We start from the raw sequence: 11,251 nt of genomic DNA on the forward strand, positions 1-11,251 counted from the left end.
AAAGAGGTTATAAAATGAACATCAGGGAAAATAATAAGAGGATACTGGAATGGAATTCAATTACATCAGGTGATGCTGATAGATATAGTTTAAGGAATGAGACGATGAAAGTAGTTGATGTGTTTACCTATTTGGGTAGCTAAATAAGTGATGATGGCCGAAGTAAAAACTATGTAAAATCTAGACTAACAAGAAAAGCGTTCATGACAAAAGAGAAATTTGATATCATCGAATGTGATTTTAAATGTTGGGAAGTCTTTTCGGACGTTAGTGTAGCCTTGTACGGCAGTGAAACGTGAACGATAGGCGAACGCATAAAAAAAGAGAGTAGAAGTTTCTGAATTTGGTGCTTCAGAAGAGTGCTGAAAATTAGATGGGTAGATCAAATACCTAACGAGGAGATACTTTTTGTATACCGCCTGGAAGTTGGCACGTGGGTAGGAGCAGGAAAAGTTGAAGATCTCTCGGTACTGCAGTGTGAATTAAAATCACCTTTACTTTATCAACAAGAGTAATACGTAACTTTGCAATGTGGTGCGAAGTGTCCCGGCCGTCTGCTCTTCATCAAATGGGGTGAATCTACAGTTGCGCTTGTAGAGCTGAACTGCGTCTACTAGGGGGCGTTGTCGTCATTCTCTGTCGTAGTGCCAACGTAACTGGTAGCTACGCAGTGGCATCCTAGCTATCGATACCACAATACTGAGTCGTGTTGGAGAAAAAAGAAGTTTATGACACAGTTGACTCAAATAAGGGATCAATTGACAGGACATATCTCGAAGCCTCAATGAACTGATGTCTTGGAGAACTGTATCAAGTCATTGTTCAGAACTAAGACTATAATCACCCTACATTTATTTACGTTCAGGCCACCTGCTAGTTTCTGCACCAAAGAATTAAGAGTCTTCTATTCTAATGGAATTATTTCCCTGTGCGCAAATGTGACGTACGCATATCGTCTTAGAGAGCTGAAACCCGTCTGTCATGGCAGTTATGTATAGAGTGAACAGTAACGGTCCTACCACATGAGCTTCAGACCGTTATTTCGCGTATCCCTGTTTTTGCCTCTAAGATCGAAATATTGCGAATAATGCTAAGAAGATTTCGGCCAAGTCGCATACCTACTCCCATGCTTCATGCGAATATCACTGATGTTGTTTACTACGTAAAACTGCAGAACTAGGCCGCTGGCTTTCCAGACGCCATGAAATAGAGTACTAAACCATTTACCGCATTCCAGATCTTGAGAACGAAAAGAGGAAGTTGAGTTGATTCATAAGCCTGATGCTACAGCAGTTATTGTGTCTACAGACAAGAATAAGTCAAAAGGAAATATGTTCCGTAATTCTTTACCAAACAGACGCTTGAGAACGTTTCTTTCAACCATTCTTAATTACTGGAATGGTCTTCGCCTGATTTTCCTATCACGTATAACGCTGTGTTGTTCCTTTACCTTACGGTAAGCTATTGATGGAAAGCAGTCGATATCTTTTGCATATTCAATATATACTGAAGCGCCAAAGAAACTGAGATATGGAAACTGGCAGAATACGGCGCTGCGGTCGGCAACGGCTATATCAGACAAGCGTCTCGCGCAGTTGTTACGTAGATCGGTTACTGCTGTTACAGTGCAAGTTATCAAGACTTAAAGTGAGTTTCAGCGTGGTATTATAGTCGGCGCACCATCGATGGGACACAGCATCGCCGAGGTAGCGATGAAGTGGGGAGTTTCCCGTACGATCATTTCACGAGGGTACGGTGAATAACAGGAATCCAGTAAAACATCAAATCTCCGACACCGCTGCGATCGGAGAAAGATCCTACAAGAACGGGACCAACGGCGACAGAAGAGAATCGTTCAACGTGGCAGAAGTGCAACCCCTCCGCAGATTTCAATGCTTGGCCGTCAAGTGTCAGCGTGCAACCCATTCAAAGAAATATCATCGATATGGGCTTTAGAAGCCGAAGGTACACTCGTGTACCCCTGGTGACCAAACGACACAAGACTTTACGCCTCGCCAGGGCCCGTTAACACGGCATTGGAACTGTTGACTGGAAACATGTTGCCTGGTCGGACGAAGCCTCGCTTTAAATTATATCGAGCGGATGGGCGTGTACGCGTATGGAAACGATCTCATGGATCCACGGACCCTGCATGTCAGCAGGTGACTGTTCAAGCTTGTGTAGGCTCTGTGATGGTGTGGGGTGTAAGCAGTAGGAGTGATATGCGACCCCTGATACGGCCAGATATGACATCTACATCTACATCTACATGGATACTCTGCAAATCACATTTAAGTGCCTGGCAGATGGTTCATCGAACCACCTTCAAAATTCTCTATTATTCCTATCTCGTATAGCGCGCGGAAAGATTGAACCCCTATATCTTTCCGTACGAGCTCTGATTTCCCATATTTTATCATGGTGTAGGTCGGTGTCGACAAAATATTTTCGCATTCGGAGGAGAAAGTTGACAGGTGACACGTACGGAAGAATCTTGTCTGATCACCTGCATCCATTCATGTCCATTGTGCATTCCGACACACTTGGGTAATTCCAGCGGGACAATGAGACACCCCACACGTCCATAATTGCCGCATAGTGGCTCCAGGGACGCTCTTGTGGGTTTAAACGCTCCCGCTAGTCACCAAACTATCCACACATGAACGTTGGTGAGTATATCTGGGATGCCTCGCCACATGCTGTGCTCCGCCCTCTCGTACTCTACGGATTTATGGACAGCCATGCAGGATTCATGATGTCAGTTCTCTCCAGCTCAACTTGAGACATTAGTCGAGTTCTTGCCACGTGATGTTGCGGTACTTCAGCGTGCTCGCTGGGGCCTCACACGATATTACGCAGGTGTAGTGATTTCTTTTGCTCCTCAGTGTAGAATGTAACGAGTTTGTCATAGCAGCCATTTTTCAGCTCAACGCTTATTTAAATCTGTATCTTCCATTCTAAAGACTGTCGAAAATAGAAACGACGTTGTTAGCTTCATCGGCAATTCATCTTCTAGAAACTGAATTTTATAGGCAACTCTTTTTTAGATCATCTTCAGTTTCAGTTCTATCGTGATCTATGACAATTCGCACAGATAACTTTTACAGTTCTCGTGCAGCGTAACAACGTAATTTCCGTGCTACCTGTGGAGAGCAAAAGCGAGGATGCTACCTTTAACTATTAAGTCTATTTTAGACAGAGCCCCACGTGAATTTTTAACGGCTGTATCTGTTTCGTCTGAGAACTGTACTTGTATACAATTAGACATACAACTTAAACTGATCAACTAAATGAGTACTACTCTAGCCGAAACTAAACGTAAAGAACACAGTAGGAGTAATTTCACGAGTTGTGAGGGTATGTGCTGTAATGTAGTGATTACAAAATCGAGTCAGATTTATTAATACTCTGGTAGTTTGAGCCCACTTCTCAGTATGCCATTGAACACTTCTGGTCTGGATGCATGCACTGTTTCTGTTAGGTAGGGTACCATAAAGTCCTTGAGCACACTGGACTCGCATTCGGAAGGACGACGGTTCAATCCCGCGTCCGGCCATCCCGATTTAGGTTTTCCGTGATTTCCCTATAGCACCTCAGGCAAATGCCGGGATGGTTCCTTTGAAAGGGCACGGCCGATTTCCTTCCCCATCCTTCCCTAACCCGAGCTTATGCTCCGACTCTAATGACCTCTTTGTCGATGGGACGTTAAACACTAATCTCCTCCTCCCCCATCAAGTCTTTGCAGTTGAAAACTCTTAGCGGCTGAAGGCCTGCGCCACACGTCTGAAAGACAACTATAATTAAAACACATTAATAAACAATTACTTAACCAAGAAATTTCTTTTTAAACTTACAACAGAATGGTCGAAAATCCAACTAAAGAAATATTAACTTACTGCACGGCTGAAGGTCACAAAAAAACTTGAAAAAATGGCTGAAAGCCAGAACAACAATCAGACAGTTTAAAATAAACCCCCTCCTTCTTATAAAAAATTTTCCTTTAAAGATTACACACAGCTCAAGACCTTACTAAATGGGGTTCACGTAAATCCTCGGCTGAACGCCACACATACCACATCGAACAACTAATGACTTAGGGCCTGAATTACAAACAATTTCAGATAGAACAAATTTTAACAAAAAAAAGTTTTTAATACAAAATCAATTTTCAAAATTTTAATTTAACACAGCTGAAGGGCCGCGCGGGATTAGCCGAGCGGGCTAAGGCGCTGCAGTCATAGACAGTACGGCTAGTCCCGGCGGAGGTTCGAGTCCTCCCTCGGGCATGAGTGTGTGTGTTTGTTCTTAGGATAATTTACGTTAAGTAGTGTGTAAGCTTAGAGACTGATAACCTTAGCAGTTAAGTCCCATAAGATTTCACACACATTTTTGAACAGCTGAAGGTCCATACATAAAATCTGAAAAGAACTGAATTAATACACGGCTGAAGGCCTCGCACGATACTTCAAACTAAAATGAAAATCGCAATCTAAAACAAACAGAACAAGTGGTGCTCAGAAGTCGGCCTGAGAAGGTAGCTCAAACGTAAGATGAGGTGAGACAGGTAGCCAAGAGCTGAAGTTAAATAACTGGATGGCAACCAAAACTAGGGATGGTCCAAGGACCGACCAACAATTTAACCAATTAACGTCCGTCCAGCCAATGGCACAATGATTGAAAATATTGACCAAGGGCGAGGATACGAACAGCATCAGCTGAGGATGAGGATACAAACAGCACTATGTCTTCAGAAATTGGCGTCCTAAAACAGCCAAGCGAACAATAACCACTCTAAGCAAAATATGAACCAAACAACTTGAAAGGCTGTCGTTCTACATGCTGTGCTGGACAGCATCGACACGACGAGGAAGGGCACACTGCCAGAAAACTATACTAACGACCAGGGTAGGTAACTGGGGCGTTAATGGCCACAGAGCAGTAAATACCTCTGGTGCCCTTCACTGGCAAGTAACAGTCAATTTAATAATTAATCACAACATAGGAAGATGGCTGCAAGATTTCGCAGACTCCAACACAGCTTACGCTGCTGCTAGCCCAAATGGCCGAGGGAGCAACAACTTATAAATGAACGAGGAGATGCCACAATACTTAAGGTTTCATAACAGGTTAACTGAACACTCAACTTCAGCGTCCAGGTTCGGTGGGCAACGAACTACGTCGCTCCCACATCTAGAGCCTCACGATCCGACAGCGCGCGTACGCCACCAGCAGTCCTGGCCTGGCCTCGCACTGCAGAGACTTCCTCGCTTCTCCGTCCCAACCGACTGACCACCACACACACCACCACTTCCCGGAAATAATAGCGGTCAGACCAACGATAGTACGACAGTACTAGTATCGATAATAGCTGCTGCTGCCACTCATGGAGGCAAGCCAGCAACTTCGTTACGCCAGTAAGTAAGGAAGAAATAAGACGCCGCTCGATGTGACAAAATGCTAAAGAACAAACGGCGTAGACGCGAGCCGCACAAGGCTCAGTCATGACACATGAGAAAGCAGGACTACCATGAAGCACCGTTGTGCCGTCAAAATTCCCTGTCACCACAAGCCTGTAACACACCTGGGGATACAAATGGTGGGGGACTCCTAAAATCATTTCGCTTTGACTATGCGCACTGTCCACGCCATGTACTTGGTACCTTCGTATTATTTCCGCTCCACACTGCTCCTGGCTTGCTGAAATTATGTACACTCCTGGAAATGGAAAAATGAACTCATTGACACCGGTGTGTCAGACCCACCATACTTGCTCCGGACACTGCGAGAGGGCTGTACAAGCAATGATCACACGCGCGGCACAGCGGACACACCAGGAACCGCGGTGTTGGCCGTCGAATGGCGCTAGCTGCGCAGCATTTGTGCACCACCGCCGTCACTGTCAGCCACTTTGCCGTGGCATACGGAGCTCCATCGCAGTCTTTAACACTGGTAGCATGCCGCGACAGCGTGGACGTGAACCGTATGTGCAGTTGACGGACTTTGAGCGAGGGCGTATAGTGGACATGCGGGAGGCCGGGTGGACGTACCGCCGAATTGCTCAACACGTGGGGCATGAGGTCTCCACAGTACATCGATGTTGTCGCCAGTGGTCGGCGGAAGGTGCACGTGCCCGTCGACCTGGGACCGGACCGCAGCGACGCACGGATGCACGCCAAGACCGTAGGATCCTACGCAGTGCCGTAGGGGACCGCACCGCCACTTCCCAGCAAATTAGGGACGCTGTTGCTCCTGGGGTATCGGCGAGGACCATTCGCAACCGTCTCCATGAAGCTGGGCTACGGTCCCGCACACCGTTAGGCCGTCTTCCGCTCACGCCCCAACATCATGCAGCCCGCCTCCAGTGGTGTCGCGACAGGCGTGAATGGAGGGACGAATGGAGACGTGTCGTCTTCAGCGATGAGAGTCGCTTCTGCCTTGGTGCCAATGATGGTCGTATGCGTGTTTGGCGCCGTGCAGGTGAGCGCCACAATCAGGACTGCATACGACCGAGGCACACAGGGCCAACACCCGGCATCATGGTGTGGGGAGCGATCTCCTACACTGGCCGTACACCACTGGTGATCGTCGAGGGGACACTGAATAGTGCACGGTACATCCAAACCGTCATCGAACCCATCGTTCTACCATTCCTAGACCGGCAAGGGAGCTTGCTGTTCCAACAGGACAATGCACGTCCGCATGTATCCCGTGCCACCCAACGTGCTCTAGAAGGTGTAAGTCAACTACCCTGGCCAGCAAGATCTCCGGATCTGTCCCCCATTGAGCATGTTTGGGACTGGATGAAGCGTCGTCTCACGCGGTCTGCACGTCCAGCACGAACGCTGGTCCAACTGAGGCGCCAGGTGGAAATGGCATGGCAAGCCGTTCCACAGGACTACATCCAGCATCTCTACGATCGTCTCCATGGGAGAATAGCAGCCTGCATTGCTGCGAAAGGTGGATATACACTGTGCTAGTGCCGACATTGTGCATGCTCTGTTGCCTGTGTCTGTGTGCCTGTGGTTCTGTCAGTGTGATCATTTGATGTATCTGACCCCAGGAATGTGTCAATAAAGTTTCCCCTTCCTGGGACAATGAATTCACGGTGTTCTTATTTCAATTTCCAGGAGTGTATATAAATATGCAAGGAGCTTTAGGGCAGCCACTCAACACTAAATACTTGCAACACTGTCCTATATCTGGTCTGAACAATTATATTCTGAGACGTTAAGAAAACCGCAGGTTGCACTGTTTACAAATTAAGTCGTAAGTGTTGGTGCAAATTAACATTCTTTCTAATTTGCTGAGAGGTGATAATTATCATTACCTTGTTATTGTACATTATTCTTCAAGATGTTAATGTCTGTCACTATTGAACTTCACGCTTTCACATGCATTTGACAGTCTTACTCTGACCGAACATTCGGTGATAGATACACAGGCAATGATGATGATTAGCGTCCCAGTTATCACTTGGACGAGCTTACGCGTAACCATCGCGACGCGGTTGAGTGTTGATGATGGGGAAATATAATGACCGACCGGATGTTTTCACGCTCGCTGCAAGACAATGGCACTTGGTTGCTCTCCACTGTGGTAAGCTATTTTACTGACTCACGTTAGTTTCATTCTGGGATGGCGAACATGGCGCGAGTGATTGATGTAGTTTAAATAGAGATGGGGCCCCTCCACGCCCGCACCAACGTGGTGACCATACCAAAAGCTGTACCGTCGCCTCCGTCAAAATGTTAGTTATCTAGTAAGTGGATCACAGGATGCTGGGCTGTGATGTTATCCGTGCGTCTGGGTAAGACTACGCATTAACACAGTCCATCAGGTAATAGATAGTGGACGAATCGCGAGTGAGGGTAGCGATTTGAAGAGCAGAGGAGAAAAAGTGCCAAGGCTCGTGCCGTGGGAAGTAAACCTCGGCGACAGTGGGATGGTAGTAAGAGCAGTAGTGGCTTACTTCTAAACATTCTGCGTGGTGTCTGTTTGTTCTATATCGTGTCTCCCTACCACTTTCGCGCAACGACGCTCTGAGCGAGTTTTTTAGGGAATTGACTAGTTTGAACCTGGGGTCAAGCAAATCCAACACCTTCCATGAAAACCCTGTCATGATAAGCAAATCCAGTAGTATGTCACATAGCTCCGAATAAATCGTGACATTAAATTAACCAAAGTAATACGAGTAACGAGTGAGCAAATGGAATACCACAGGCTAACACAAGAATGCCTAAATGCATGTCATACCCTCCCACCGTGAGACAGACGCAGTTCCGAGGGGAGAAACGAGAACAGAAGCCGAGAGCAGAATCGTGTTAAGCTGAAAGGCCCTACGATAAGGGACGGACGGACACCCACGTCGCCAGCTAACTGCTAGAACCACACCACCCGCAAGTTTTAGCGTGAGACTTTTTCGCGTTTCTGTTACGTTAGGACCACCCCCCAGCACATGTTAAAAGCTAGAGCCCTCCAGAAGAACAGTATAGATCTTATGATAACACAAAAAGAGCTACACCACCCGCAAGTTTTAGCGTGAGACTTTTTCGCGTCTCTGTTACGTTAGGACCACCCCCCAGCCCATCTCAAAAGATAGAGCCCACCAGAAGAACAGTATAGGTCTTACGATAACCCTAAAAGGACCACACCAGCTGTAAGTTTGAACGTGAGATTTTTTTGCTTCTCTGTTACGTTGCAAACTGTAAAAACTTTGCCCCACCACGAAATGTATAACGTTTCTCATTGGATGGACAGAATTTTTGTAGGCGGAGCTTAAAGGTTAACATTGAGACCCTGATAGGTCAGATTAAAACACAGACAGATAGTTTTTTTTAAAAAACCAACTTCGGTAAATTGTAGTAGGGAGAAGCTAGGCAGGAGAGTCCCTTCCGAGACGGCGAGGTGAGCAGAGCTGTGCTGCCCGCCGCCCCCTGACGAACACCGATAAGGTAATGAACGCACGTGATGCTGCATTTTTGAGCGCATAAGGCTTCACTCAGAACTGCAGAAGTCTCATCGACCTCCGTTATTGGGTGGAGAACTGTAGGGCCCCCCTAGACAGGTCAGGCGTGCACTACACACCGGAAGCAGCTACTAGGGTAGCAGAGTACGTGTGGCGTGCACACGGGGGTTTTTTAGGTTAGAGGGACCCCCCCTTGGGCGAAACGATAAAATACCTGACGGCTTACCAGAGAGGACATTATCATCGTTGATAAAGAATGTCCGTCCTCAGAGACCAAAAACAGGAAAAGTTAACGTAATATTGGTAAACTGCAGGAGTATCCAGGGCAAGGTTCCTGAATTAGTATCTCTTATTGAAGGAAATAGTGCGCATATAGTATTAGGAACGGAAAGTTGGTTAAAACCGGAAGTGAACAGTAACGAAATCCTAGACACAGAATGGAATATATACCGCAAGGATAGGATAAACGCCAATGGTGGAGGAGTATTTATAGCAGTAAAGAATTCAATAATATCCAGTGAAGTTATTAGCGAATGCGAATGTGAAATAATCTGGGTTAAGTTAAGTATCAAAGGTGGGTCAGATATGATAGTCGGATGCTTCTATAGACCACCTGCATCAGCAACCGTAGTAGTTGAGCGCCTCAGAGAGAACCTGCAGAACGTCGTGAAGAAGTTTCGTGATCATACTATTGTAATAGGGGGAGACTTCAATCTACCAGGTATAGAATGGGATAGTCACACAATCAGAACTGGAGCCAGGGACAGAGACTCTTGTGACATTATCCTGACTGCCTTGTCCGAGAATTACTTCGAGCAGATAGTTAGAGAACCAACTCGTGAAGCTAACGTTTTAGACCTCATAGCAACAAATAGACCGGAACTTTTCGACTCCGTGAATGTAGAAGAGGGTATCAGTGATCATAAGTCAGTGGCTGCATCAATGACTACAAGTGTAACAAGAAATGCCAAGAAAGGAAGGAAAATATATTTGCTTAACAAGAGTGATAGGGCACAAATCGCAGAATATCTGAGTGACCACCATCAAACGTTCATTTCTGAGGAAGAGGATGTGGAACAAAAATGGAAAAAATTCAGAAACATCGTCCAGTACGCCTTAGATAAGTTCGTACCGACTAAGGTCCAAAGCGAGGGGAAAGATCCACCGTGGTATAACAATCATGTACGAAAGGTACTACGGAAACAAAGAAAGCTTCATCATAGGTTTAAGAGTAGTCGAATCATAGCTGATAAGGAAAAGCTGAACGAAGCGAAAAAGAGCGTAAAGAGAGCAATGAGAGAAGCATTCAACGAATTCGAACATAAAACATTGGCAAACAATCTAAACAAGAACCCTAAAAAGTTTTGGTCATATGTAAAATCGGTAAGCGGATCTAAATCCCCTATTCAGTCACTCGTTGACCACGATGGAACCGAAAGGCAGAAATACTGAATTCAGTGTTCCGAAACTGTTTCACTGCGGAAAATCGTAACACGGTCCCTGACTTCAGCCGTCGCACGGACGCCAAAATGGAAAATATTGAAATAAACGATATCGGAATTGAAAAGCAACTGCTATCACTTAGTAGCGGAAAAGCATCCGGACCAGACGAGATACCCTTAAGATTCTACAGTGATTATGCTAAAGAACTTGCCCCCTTTCTATCAGCAATTTATCGTAGATCGCTGGAAGAACGTAAAGTACCTAGCGACTGGAAGAAAGCGCAGGTCGTTCCCATTTTCAAGAAGGGTCATAAATCAGATGCAAATAATTATAGGCCTATTTCGCTTACGTCAATCTGTTGTAGAATAATGGAACATGTTTTGTGTTCTCGTATTATGACGTTCTTAGATAATACAAATCTCCTTCATCATAACCAACATGGATTCCGCAAACAGAGATCATGTGAAACTCAGCTCGCCCTATTTGCCCAAGAAATTCACAGTGCCGTAGACACTGGCGAGCAGATTGATGCCGTATTCCTGGACTTCAGGAAGGCATTTGATACGGTTCCGCACTTACGTTTAGTGAAAAAAATACGAGCTTACGGAATATCGGACCAGGTTTGTGATTGGATTCAGGATTTCCTAGAAGAAAGAACACAACATGTCATTCTTAACGGTTCAAAATCTGCAGATGTAGAGGTAATTTCGGGAGTACCGCAGGGAAGCGTGATAGGACCTTTATTGTTTACAATATACATAAATGACTTAGTTGACAACATCGGTAGCTCCGTGAGGCTATTTGCAGATGACACGGTTGTCTACAAGAAAGTAGCAACATCAG

The sequence above is a fragment of the Schistocerca americana genome, chromosome 4, assembly GCF_021461395.2.
Source record: "Schistocerca americana isolate TAMUIC-IGC-003095 chromosome 4, iqSchAmer2.1, whole genome shotgun sequence".
In the NCBI taxonomy this organism is placed as follows: domain Eukaryota; kingdom Metazoa; phylum Arthropoda; class Insecta; order Orthoptera; family Acrididae; genus Schistocerca; species Schistocerca americana.